The sequence below is a fragment of the Anser anser genome, assembly GCF_964211835.1.
Source record: "Anser anser genome assembly, chromosome: 2".
NCBI classification, from domain to species: domain Eukaryota; kingdom Metazoa; phylum Chordata; class Aves; order Anseriformes; family Anatidae; genus Anser; species Anser anser.
Window position 1 is genome coordinate 23,203,722 of NC_139721.1, and position 13,232 is coordinate 23,216,953.

Here is a 13,232-nt window from a genome sequence, read left to right on the forward strand (position 1 = left end):
GTGTTCAATCTCTGTGACAGTGCTCACTTCCCAGCCAACTTGCATTCATTTTCAAGGCATGTTTTGTAGCTGAGGCTTTTCTCAGAACTGGCTGTAGGCTGGTTCTTCATTCCCTTCATCTTTTGGTCCTGTAAATTAAAAAGAAAGGAGTGATCATATATTTTTTTGACAAAATTCAGTCTTTATTGACTGTCCGGGATGACTTTCACACCGATGCTAAGCAAATGCACCATCACTCGTGATAGGGGATGCATTCCCTTTTCCACCAGTATGAAATGTTCCTGTCCTCCTCACTGTTTATTGAATGCATTAATCCCATTGTACTTACTAATCCAGTCACTTAAGAGTGTAATATATGGGTCATGATGACCATTCAGTTGCTCTTCCATGCTGGCTCTCATCTGCCTCTTACCAGCAAATATTTAATCCATCTGCTTAGGAAGGTCTTGAATTTGTAGGAAGAGGAACGATATTGTCATTGACAAATTATGAGAAACAAATTGTGACCGATCAAGGAGGGTGCAGAGAGGAGGGAGACTCATGTGGTTGAAATGTCATCTCCAGCAGGACCAATGTCCCTCACACATTGCAGTTGGACCTGTAATATGACTGCAGGAACCTGGTCTCTGAAGGCAGTATTAGGGAACAGGAGGAGTTGCATCTCATCTCTTATCCTTGTTGCTCCACAGCAGGCTGTTGCTGGGGCTCAGTCATACAGGTCAGCAAAGAAGGCAATGATGGGAATTGTTGAGATCTTGCATGTGGGGATTAACACCACTGGTGGAGTTATGAGGAGAAATACTATGCGAGCTTTCCATTTCACTGTTGGAAATTTCATTTCTCTGAATTCCATCGGTTCTGAGAAATGCATGTCAAAAACTCATTTATTTCCATGAGAAAGACATCTCAACATCTTGCCAATCTCTTCTTGCCCCTTATCTTAGGGGCAGAGTTCAAGTCTTTCAGTGCTCTTGGTTTTCTCTGCTACTTCATTTTCTGCTTTCTTATTCTCTGCTTTCTGAAGAGACACTTGACCTCCCTCAGTTCCTGTACCCTTACAATGAGTCACTAGTTGGGCAAAGATCTGTGGGAAAAAGGCACAACTCTCCCTGGAAAATATCCAAAGGATCACTTGGAAGAGTAAAAATGGCTTACCAACACTTGTCTTTCATCAGCAGGTTCGTGCCTTGCTGCTCTAGAGGCTTTGGTCTGTTACACTTTTAAATTGTTCCCTGCTTTAAGAGGCTGGGGGAGGACACTATGTCGTTGTGGTACACTATGAGCTGGATACAGATGGTGGACAGGGTGGGGGAAGCACAATGAAACAATAAAACAGTCTTGGTCAACCTGATCAGCACCAGTCTCAGCCTGTTCGTGGCCTACCTGCTGCAAGTGTCTGCTGGGTAAGCTTTGGGACAGAGGATTTACAAAGAGGGCTTTCAGGATGAGCAGGGTACAGGGATGTACCTTGGTCTTGATCTAGATCTGTATCTTGAGTAAGCAAAACTGATAGATAGTAAAGACAAATCTTGAACTTCCACACCAGGAGAACCAATGATGGGATTCAAAAGAGGTGGTGTGGGCGGAGAGGTGTGGGCCAAGGCTGAGCATGAGGGGTGGGTGGTAGGACCTAGTGTTTGATCCAGCAGAGAGCTGGGTAGGAAGCAGGGCCAGCAGCCATAGCCCAGGCAGGCTGATATCAAGGATGGGAGAAGCCAGGAGCTTTTCAGCACAGGGGGACCGTGCTCAGTGATCAAGTAGAGGACACAGGACCTGATGAAGGGTTCTGCACTGACAACTCCGTAAATTAAAGTACGCAGGCTGAATCTCTGGCACGGATGCTAACTGGCACAGGATGGGCCTTATTTATGCCTGTTAGCTCGCTTAGCTTCCAAAAAAGGATGAGTGCGTGCAATCCCTGACTTGATCTACATCCCAAATCACGCCTTTGAACTGTTTAGGAGTGTTTCTTGGCACAGCCCCAAGGCATGACAAGGGCTGTTCTTACAACCTTACAGTTACTGTGATAGAGTTCAGTGCCTAGGAACGGTCCCTGGTGCTTTTTAATTTACTTACACGGATGATGCTTTATAAACAGCAAGGCAGCAAGGGACAGGATAGAGTGTAGGCCAAGGTTCTGACCAAAGGTCAGCACCGTGGAGTCCAAACAGCATGGCAGGTGTTGTGGTTTAACCCGGCTGGCAGCTAAACACCACACAGCCGTTCGCTCATCTTCTCATCCTAATCCAAAACATAGCACCCTACCAGCTACTATGAGGAAAATTAACTCTGTCCTAACTGGAACCAGGACAGCAGGGCCTCGGGATCAGGAAACCCCGGAGCAAGACCTAGGAAGAAAACGAGAAAGAGGTGGCAGGGCAAGGCAGCAGAAGGCAAGATCAAGAGTCAGGACCCAGAAACACCCCTTGAAGAGTGACGGAACGCAGCAGGCCAATAGAGACAAATCTACCACAGCTCCCTGTTACCAGATCCTGCTAGCTGCAGGGCTAAACATGTATTCTCAACAGGCACACACACAAACACACATTTGTAACACATCCACACACCCCAACACAAGGACAGATAAACATAGATTAACACAGGCAGAAGTTCTCAGCACTTACAGAAACACAAACAGCACCGAAGGCCTATCCAGTTCCTCTTCCTGATCAGGATAAAAGTCCTCTGGTGGCAAATACACATATATATTCCATATGGATCCCCCCAGTAGCTGGCAAGGTCAGGCACCCAACCTACCCACCAGCTAGCTCTTGTATCTTCTTGTCTCCAGTCACCTCACGTACAGAGACACACAGACACATGCACATGCACCCACCCACAGACAGACGGACTCCCAGTTGGCCCTGAGAGTCCAGAGTCTGTCTAGAAGTTGCCCTGGGCCTCCCGGTGCCTCCAGCAGTCAGCTCCCCCTGTGGTAACACACATATATGCACATGCCCAGCCCAGGCTTATGATAGTAGGCTCCCAGGCCACTTCTCACCAGCTAGTCCAGCCTGATATCTGCTATCGGTCATGTACTGACGCACGAGCCCTCACTTGCTCCAGCTGCTGCCCCCCAGGCATGTGGGCCCTTATGGCTTGCGGTCCAAACCCAGTTGCTGACAGTTAGACCTCCACACACACTCATGCATGCCAAGAAGAGTCCATTCACACTGCAAAATAGAGATGGAGGTTAATGAGCTCATTAAAGACAGGACAGACTGAGCTGACCAGGTACAAGCCATAGCCGAGTAAACACACTGACCAGCCACGTGTTTGCGTGCAAGCAGCCTCTTTTATTTCCTTGTCCCTCTCTTTTCCCATGCTTCTTCCTCCCAGACAACCTTTGTCAATGCCTTTCCCTATCTGCGGTCCTTCTAAACATCCCAAAATAAGTCCCGTACCTCCCCCTCACACTGTGAGGTGTGCTGGAGAGCCTTTCCATTGGCTCACCTCGCTTCACATCACCCCTGGCCCATGGGGCTGAGCGTGCCCTAGGGAAAGTCCTCAGGAGGGCTGGGTCAGGGGCTGTTTCTCTAATAACAGTTCTTAACAGACACAAAGCAGCATGAGAAATCCCTTATAAAAGTCATATTTTAGAAATAAAATACAGGAAAAAATAGCGGGTAAATATGAAGAAAGGAATGGATGCAAAAGCCTCAGCAAGTCATGGACCTCTCTTTGCTTTGTTCCTATGTGTCACTGTGGAGATATTGGTGATTATGAATGAGATCTGGCTCTCTTGGCCTCAACAGGAGTGTCACTGTGGAGTCACTTGCTTTTTGTAAGGATGCTTTCCATGGTAAGGGCTGCAGTCTGAAGAAATTATTTTTGTGAATGAAGATTATTGGTGATATTGTCAGCCTCATGTAAAACACACACGTAACAAAGACAGCACTAGCTACCTATCCACCTGCTGAGGAATGGAGAGATCAAGAATTTTTCATCTTTGGCATAGACAGCATAAATGTTGTACAGAGACCCTGCTTCTTGGAGAGCATGGGAATAACAGTGCAAAAAAATCACATTTCCGATACTTTTAGGAACCAGATTTTCAGCTTTATTCTCCACCTAAGCCTTTATTAGGAATAAGTGTACTAGGATAAGGGAATAGATGGAGTGCTCTGTCTTGCAGTGAATCCTTTAAGAGCTAAAAGCATTAAATGGTACTAAGCTCCTCCAACTCAGTTTGAAGCCAGAGTACAACAGAAGATTAGACGCCACTAACTAGTCCCTGCTGTCCTTGCTCCTCAGTTTCACTAAGCAGTCTCAGCTGCTTTGGAGGATCTGGACTTTTCTGTTCATGAGAAAAATGTTCTCAATGACTGTGCTTATAAAGACACAAAGCATCAGTTTCACCAAGCCATGTACCTAAGTGCAACGTTTAAAAGGGTAAAGCCACCCATGGTTTGAATAAAGTTGAACTGCAAAAGTCATTAAGATGCTACTCCTCAGCCAGCATGGTGATTCCAGGGAGAGGGTCCCCAGTGCAGAGGCACAGCGTTAGTGAGCTGCCAGTGCAATTCCCAGCCCCACGCACTGTGCCGAAACCACATCTGCAGTAATGACACCAGACTTGGACAGCTTGGTGTGGAAAATTATGGCAAGCTCAAGTCTCTGGAGAGAGGAAAAGGGAAGGGTTTAGAGTGACTTTGCACCTGCGAAACAATGTGCTGCTATTACAATGCCCAGCACCAGCCAGACTTTGCTCCAGGGAGGCCTGGAGTGCTTTAGAAAGCTTTTTGCAACAGCTATGGTCGCTATAAACACAAACGGAGAAAGCAGCTATTAAAAGATTCTTGAAAGGCTCTCTGTTGGTTTCTGCTCTCTCTAGCTGCCTGTGGAAAGGTTAAGGAAGCAGTGAATGCCAAATGATAAGCTTTACAGTCCTCAGGACTCCGGAGACCTGAAAGAAATCTGCTGGTAATTGTTTTAAGCTAATGATTCCCTGCAGGTTGATTGGTGCTTATGTGCCTAGGGGCGAGAGGCTGTAGTTACAGAAGTTATGAAAACAAATTGCCTCTGTGTTAAGGAATGCCAAGCCGCCTGTTCAGTTTAACCCACTTCTACATTTTTTATTTTAAGGTCTGTTTGCAAACTCTGAGTTTGGGCCCTGCTGATTAAACAGCCTCCTGCTAGGACGTACTGGGATAAATCCCTGAACCATATCAGGGCACTGACGGCAGGACACTGTCTCTCCTGGTTAAATTAGGGGGACTTCAGTGTGTTGCATTTAATGCGCATTACATTGGTTATTAGGCTTTTGGGATTTCCCTTCCCTTGGAAAATTTGAAAAACCTATAATGCTATCAACAGATGGGAGCTGTGTTTAGTTTCAGTCTGTGACTGACAAATGCCTCTCAAGGGTACTAACTTGGGTTGGAGCTGGAAAATCACCTGGTCTCCAGAAAGGCCATCAAGGAGACTTTGTTCTGGGGCTGGATCCTCCAAAGGACTTGGATACACAGGTCCTGCCTGCATGGATCAGCCAAAGCCAGCGCAAAAAGTATGGTTCCCAGAGACCACAGCTCAGACTAATTTTGCAGATACCTTAGGCCTCTGGGAAAGTTGCAAAAAAGGTAGAAATGTCTGCTGGAACTTAGCATCAGGTTCCTAAAACCAGGGTGGATGCGGAGCAATGTCAATGCCTGCCTGGACAGACAGGCACGGGCAGGTTGGAGGCTGCTGGCTTTGAGCCAGCTGGCACCTGGGGTCAGGCACTGCCTGTAGCTGGTGAGTAGGAAAAGCTGAACCAGGAGGTCCTAACCCTGAAAACCCTGATGGTTTTGAGCCACAACCACATGGTGTGCCACCAAAAAGAGTGCTGCCTAACAGTGTGCTGCCCATCAGCGCCGTGCCTCCTGTGGGCTCCTTGACAGCTCACCAGGAGCTGTGCCACAGTGCCAGGCCCTCGGCTGAGATGCCTGCTGGGAGAGTTAAGCTTAACAGCTCGCCCAGACCGGGCAGAAGAGAAGACAACCGCTGCAGGGACAGGTTTCCTCCATGCCCCATGCAGCTAAGTGACCAGCAGTGCCCTGGTCCAAAGTGTTTTGCAGGAGCACCTTTGCCAGCAGAAGACATTAGACTGGGAAGTCTAATCTGATGGCAAATCCTGTGCTCAAGAATAAAGGGAGATGTTCTGGCGTCCTGGGACACACAAAAAATTAGAGACCTGGAGTGTTTAAAGACAATGCGTGAAGGCTCAGGTGTTACCTTTCACCATGGCTTGTCTTCTTCACTTCCTGTACCAACAAGAGTAAAATGTGTGATTTCCAGTTTCAAGGGCCAGCACTGCCCAACCAGGCCATATTCGGCTTGCTGGGGAGCTACTAGGGAGCTGGCAAGTGAGGCAGAAAGGGATGGATTTGGATTTTCCTCTAACGCTTCCTGCAAGCTGAAAGGAAAAGTTACTCACAGAGCTTCCATCCCTGTTGCAGCCTTGTGACCGGTGCAGGGTTGGGTTAGGGTTAGGGTTAGGGTTAGCCTGGTGACCGGTGCAGGGTTAGGGTCAGGGTTAGCCTGGTGACCGGTGCAGGGATGGATGCTCTGTGGCAGGGATTCCACAGCAAGTCTCTGGTGCTCGCTGTGTCAAACCTGCCCCAAACCCCCCTGCAGCCGTCTTGTCTGCCTGGTGTCGGCTATGAGATACAGCTTTAGGGAGGGTAAATGGACATGTATTGGACATTCATGTGCGACCCACACACCCAAAGGCAGGACGGCTCCAAATTCTCTCCATTGATTGCATAAAACCCATACTTGAGAATAGGTATCTGTCCAGACTACCTATATGGCATGTGATTTGGGCCAAAAACACAGTATTAGGTTCAGACTCGGTGGGCAATATAGACATAATACTTACACTTCCAGTTCTCTTTTGAAATAGAGATTAATTTTGTCAGTCTTATTTTTGAAGGACAATCAGTAAAAGTACTGCTCCCTTTATTATTTATAATATTCCTTATTTCATCATCACCAGCCATGTATTAGCTATGAAACAGTAGCACAAGCCCTGATTTTTTCCATCATGTGCAGGGATTGAAATAATTCTGTAAACACCTCAGCAAATAGGACACAAGCTTCTCTGGGAACCCGTGCATTTTATGTAAGATGAGTATGTGATCGTTTTGAACTCAAGGGCTATTTTTGTGATGTGGGGGAGAGAAAGGCAGTTTGAGCTGGGAGCCTGGATGATTTCAGAGGCGTGCTGAGTTTTACCAAGGGAGGTGAACTTTCCCCCTCTCCGGAGCTTTAGCCTTTCAGTGCAATCACTGCTACATCTTCTGAAAACCTAAACAAAGCCAGCTTTGGGGAAATATTTGTTATTATCCACTGAGGGACGAGAGAGGCACGAGATACCAACAAACAAGAACATGTTCTTTTCCTGAAGAATTTAAATTGATCACAACCAGAGTGGGAAGCAAAGTACCTAACACAGTATTATTATTCAATCTGTCTGCATGAAACCTGCTCTTTCAGAATCAGCAGGACCTTCACAAATCTTGTAATAGGCAGCTGCTGCTTAAAATAATGTAACACAGACCAACAAGCCCATTGAAGGCAAGAACAGTAGATTGACTGCACATTCATGGCTTTCTTTAAAAATTACGAATTGATTACACCCCTCTCTGAGAAATATCCCTACCTATTGCAATACTCTGTTCAGCTACATCTAGCTGTAAGCTTCCAAGTCAAATAAGCTAGTAAGTGCATACACATTTATGCTTCTCTTGGTAATCATGACCTTTCCGTAGTATTCTGCAGGCAAATGCTCTAGCTGTCAGTGATATAATACAGATGCAAGTTTCTCTGTCAAATAAAGCTGCGCACTAGACATGCAATCTCATTGCTATTGAAATAAAATCAACATGGAAATATTTTTATTTCTACAATAACTTAAATTAGCAGAAAAATTGCAACTGACTATAATCCCCAAGCAACTAAATGGTATGCATTTTGGAGCTTGCTTCTCTAATAAATTGACTACTGCAATCAATATGGTCTGCATCATCCACATGAAAAGAGTGCTTTCTTCCCATCCATACAATAAGGCACATAATCACCTCTGCAGGCCAAGAAATCCTTCGGCAAATGTACAAACAAAGAAATACAACAACAGAGGCTTACAACAAACATCTGAACAATTTCTATCAGTGATGTTTTTGATAGTATCCGTCACCTCATTTTAGATTTCATTAAGTGATATGCATCACTGGCCAATCAAAGCTGACGGTTACCCATTCCAAGAACATTTCTCTGCCTATTACACTTGTTATGAGATGAGGCAAATTTTCAGAAACACAGCTCATAGATTCTGGGGATTTTTAAGCCCAGAAGGGACTGCCAGCTGAGCCCAACCTCCTGTGTATCTCCAGTTATTCAATTACTTCCCATTGCTTCTGAGTCCAACAGATAGTTCTTTTTTTTTTTTTGGTTTTTGTTTTTTAACTAAAATTTAGCTTGCAGAAAGGCATCCAGACTTGAACAGGGGACATTATGAGAAAATTATGGAAAATACATCCCTTCCAACTTTTTTCCCAGTGGTTAATTGTTCTCATTGCTAAGAATCTGTGCTTTATTTCCAATGTGAATTCATTTGGCTTCATCTCTCATCCATGGTTCTCGTTATGCTTTTCTCCATGAAAACCAAGTGCCCCTTCAAATCAGATATTCCATTAAGGTGGTTACAGATTAGTTCTTTATCTTTATCTTTTTTTTTTTTTAAACCAATTTAGCAAACTGAGCTCTTTAAATATACAAAAATAAGACGTTTGCTCCAGTCCTCTAATATTTCTCTGTCTCTGCTTCATCTTCAGTTTCCCAAAAGCCTTCTAAAAAGCTTGAGAAAGAACATGCTGCTGATATACAGTACCATGGTTTTAATGCCCATACTCAGTGGCAGATTTCATTTAGTTTTGCCCACCATCAGTTCCTCTATGTTATTGCACTGGGAGCTTCCAGTAAGGTATTTGTTTACTGGGATCCCTACATTGTAGTCCAAATCAGCAATCCAAGACTAAAATCTGCAAAGATTTGGTCTCCATTACTTGTTCAGTAATATATAATGTAGAATTTACCTGTATTAAAGGTATTTAGAATCAGTGCACAGTCTCAGTCTTGCATAACTGTCCAGCCCTCACAATTATTTACCTTTCTGTTACCAAATATCTTATTAGCAATGATTTTCTGCTTCTAGATCACTGGTGAAGATATCAAGCAGTGCCAGGCTCAGCACCCACCCTGACAGAGCCTTAATAAAGCCAGCCTGATTTGATAACAGCTGTCATTATGATATGTCAGCTCCTCACCAGCTTAATGTTTACTTTATTGATATTTTTTAGTGCTTTCATCAAAGCATTGTGTAACACTAGATCTGGTACGTTGCAGAGGTGGAAATGCATTGTTTACACAGATTTGCCTTTACCAACATAAGATGTGATTCTATCAGAAAACTAAAGTAGGGTTGTTGGGAAAGAACTGATCTTTACCTTTGTATATTTATGAACTCCCTGAAGAAACCATGATCAGACCTAGAAAGGTGAGGTGTGAGGGCTCAGCTTCTCCCTCCACAGCTCATCCAAGAGCAACTCTGATAGCTTTCAGACTTGCGTTGCTCATCCCAGTCAGCTCCAGCAGGCTGGAGAGGTGGTGCCACTGGGGAGGAAGCTTGTAGTTACATTCGTTTCAGGTAGAGAAGAGGAAGCAAAATGGGGTTTTAGGCCAGCCTGGTGCTGTCCTCCAAGTGCCTGCTTAGCCCCAGGATCACCAGTGATCTCTGGTGAGCCCCTTTCTCGCCAGTGGTTGCCTCTTCTGAAAATCCGCTGTGATTCTCCCATGTGAAATGCCTTCCCAAGGGCCAGGGAGCCTTAGACAGGCTATGGTAGCCCTGCATGTGACCATTTGGTGACCTTCTCCATCCTTCTCCAAGGATGGGGAAAAATACATCTGAATACATAGGGCAGCTTTAGATTAACTTCAGAGAGCTGGAGCAGTTCTGATAGTACCAGTGGAGCTGGAATTTCCTGCATTATATTTGACTGGCAATAGCAAAAAAAAAAAAAAAAAAAAAGAGTGGCCAAAAAAATGTATGTGGGTTGCAAATCATGTGAGGACCTTTTCCTCCTCTTTGCAACTTCTCCCCCAGATTTAGTGTTTTCTCCTTGATGGTTGGGCTCTGCTTTTTTTCCTTTGTAACTGAAGAAGCTCATTGCGAGTTTGTGGGTTTCTGAAGAAGTGTCGCCCTTTATTGCTCATGTGCAGAAATGATATTAAAAATAAACCAGCCAGTTGTCATAGATCAGGAACATGCATATGAATTAGAAACAGACAGTAAGCAATATCTGGGAAAATTCATATCATCAAAAGCTTAGAGGGTTGTAGTCAAGTTCAGTTAGGTCACAGGTAAAGCTTTCTGAAAATGGGATCAATAAATAGGTTTGTATGAACTGCGAGTGTATTTTTAGTGATGCGAATTTTAACTTGGATTTAACTATCTTCCTGTACAGTCTATAGCCCAAGCCCCGCCACGCTGAGTTACTGCGGGAAAAGCTGGAGAGGAAATTGAGCAGAAACCAGCCATAAACAGAAACCACACTAACTCAATTATTCTAAGTCCTGAGCCTGAATATAAAATAGGTACCATTAAAGTATGGATATTTTACACCATGGCTGGTTATCTCTCTGTTGGCAAAGACTGGGGAATTCAAAATATTCCCCCTTCACAGTAAGTCTGAAATTACTGGTTTTGACGGAGGACATTCAGCATTGAATGTTGTCCCCAGTAGAGGATGAGATACCTACATGATAACAGTACAGGATATTTACATATTCATGAAATCAACATGTTACTTCTTCTGGGGTCTCAGCTCTGAGTAGAAGCACTCTGATGAGTGCTGACAGCTTTTCTTCAGCCGGGAGTGTGATGTGAGGGCTGTGGGAGAGGCTCAGAGGGGTCACAACATGTTCTTGCCTGATGCTGATGTGTGTTAATGGCTTATCTGTTCACACGAGCTGTGCACCCATAGAGCGATGGTTTGGTTTCTTCATCTGTACGGCAACCAGCTTGCCAAGGGAACTTATCTGCTAATATAATGAATCCCTAGGTTAAGGGGCGGTTGGCTACCGGACTGTGATTCGTGTAGTCAGCCATGCGTTGCTCCATGTTCCGGGCTAGTGGCAAAGTTGTGCTCAGTCATGGAAAAACTCAGCTTGAGAAACAGTGCTGCCAACACTGATTTTAACACAAGTGTCATCATATTTCTGGTTTGTTTTTTTTTTTTCTTAGAGCTGTGGAGAAAAGTAATTGAGTGAGAAGCTTAGGGTATATTTAAAGAAGGAAGGGCAGTAGGAGAAAAACTCAAAATATGATGCACACACTTCCTAATGTCTCAGAAGACAGGGAGAAAAAATAGTGAAGGCATTGATTGATCTGTTAAAAAAATGTCGTAAACTAACTTCATGATTGTCTTAAACAAACTTCATGATTTATATTTTGTAGGCATTTCTCCTGAGTGTTGGACAGCTTTGGGCTATTCAGATGCTTCGGCAAGAAACCAGATGGAAAGAAACAGGGGAAACTGAGCTAGGGAGCTGCGTTGTAGTGGGCATTCCCACCATCCCAGGTGAAAGGGAAGTTGGGCTTTGCTTGCCTGCTGTTTTCAAGCTACCGTCTATGTTTATGGATGGCTGGGAGGAGGTCCATGCCAGCTGAATGCAGGCCAGGGTGCTGCTGCTTCGTCTATGGCCCTCGCTGGAGCCAAACCCAGATGAACCTGGTTCCTCCTTGCACCAGCCCTGGTGCACGTGTGGCGTGCTGGGGGCTCACATCAGACCTTGGGGTTGGAGAACAGTGAGAGTGGGAAAGGGCTGAGGGGACAGCCTGGTCTAAGAGAGCCTTTTGGAGCTTTTCTTGCATGTGAAAAGATGGTGGTGGTCCTGCCTGCCTCTCAGGCACATTTCTCATCTCTAGGTGCCATCACCACAGTCCCTGGACTTCATAGTCCTCCTGGGGTCATAGAGGACACTTGTCCGTGACGAAGGGAAAGTGGGGCTGCTGGGGGAGTGTTTCCCACACAGACACTGGCTGTGGGACTCCTCTTCAGGCATGAAATGTGGTGAGGGAATGGGGTGGCTACAAACAGGTCTGAGCCTGTTTGGGTAAGGAAATGAACTCATGGCCAGAAATATCAAATGGACAGTAGAAAAATTACAGCTGTGAGCCTGGAATACAACACAAACATAAAATAAACCTTAAAAGCCCCCAGAGAGAACTGCAGAGGTGCCTCCACCCTTTTAGGTTGTCAGCAAACATCTCAATGGCAAAGAGAATGGAAGGCATCGAAATGCACTCAAAAATCTGCATCCCTGCAGGCTCATAATGTATGCACCTCGTAACTCAAGAAACTCAGGAAGACAACATTTTTTAACCTCTTTCTTTATCATCTTTTATTATTATTATTTTTTTTTATTATTTTTTTTTCAACAGGAGAAAGGAGGTGATTGCACTAATGTATTTCTAGGGTTCATTAATTTGTCTCTTCAAATGGCAAGATGAATCACAAACTCAGACTCAGTTGTTTTCCAAGTCAAAGAATGGATTTAAAATTTTCCTTTCACAAATAAAATTCACAGGGCCAAAATTTGACAGTTGCTGCTGGCGAGTCTCTTCCAATGAAAATAGGTGTCCTTCACATGCAGAAACCCCGTGCAGAGCCAGAGCCCGTAAGCAGAGTGCATTGTGCTTCTAAGTCCTTCTGAACTGGGGCCATGATCGTGAAATCTGTAACATAAGGACGGTGTTCTGAATTACAGCACACTGAATAATTGGTGGCGGCTGATTTGCCTAGTGAATGTTGCTGGCCTTCCAAAGAGACTTGCCCCAATGTTTCCTAAATGCGTTCAATGTGAGCTGCTCAGGCACAGATGTCTGTGCATCGCTCTGGCTTTGCGAGCTCGGTTGGAAGCAATTAATGATGTTAGTGTTTGATGCTCAAAACTCAGGCTGCAGAAGTCTCAAGAGTTCCTTTCCTCCCTTGGAGCACATGGTTTGCGTTGTTTCAGCGCACCAGTCAAAGGAAGCATTCAAGCATGTGCTGATCGATGGACGGGGCCGAAAGCAGGTTCCCAGGGTAGATGTGTGCAAAGCTGAGCTTTGTGCTTTTCCCTCGTGTTTGCTGACGCTGCCCTGTTCTGGCTCACAACCCTGCAAGTACACTCATCAGCCAAAGTCAGTGCTC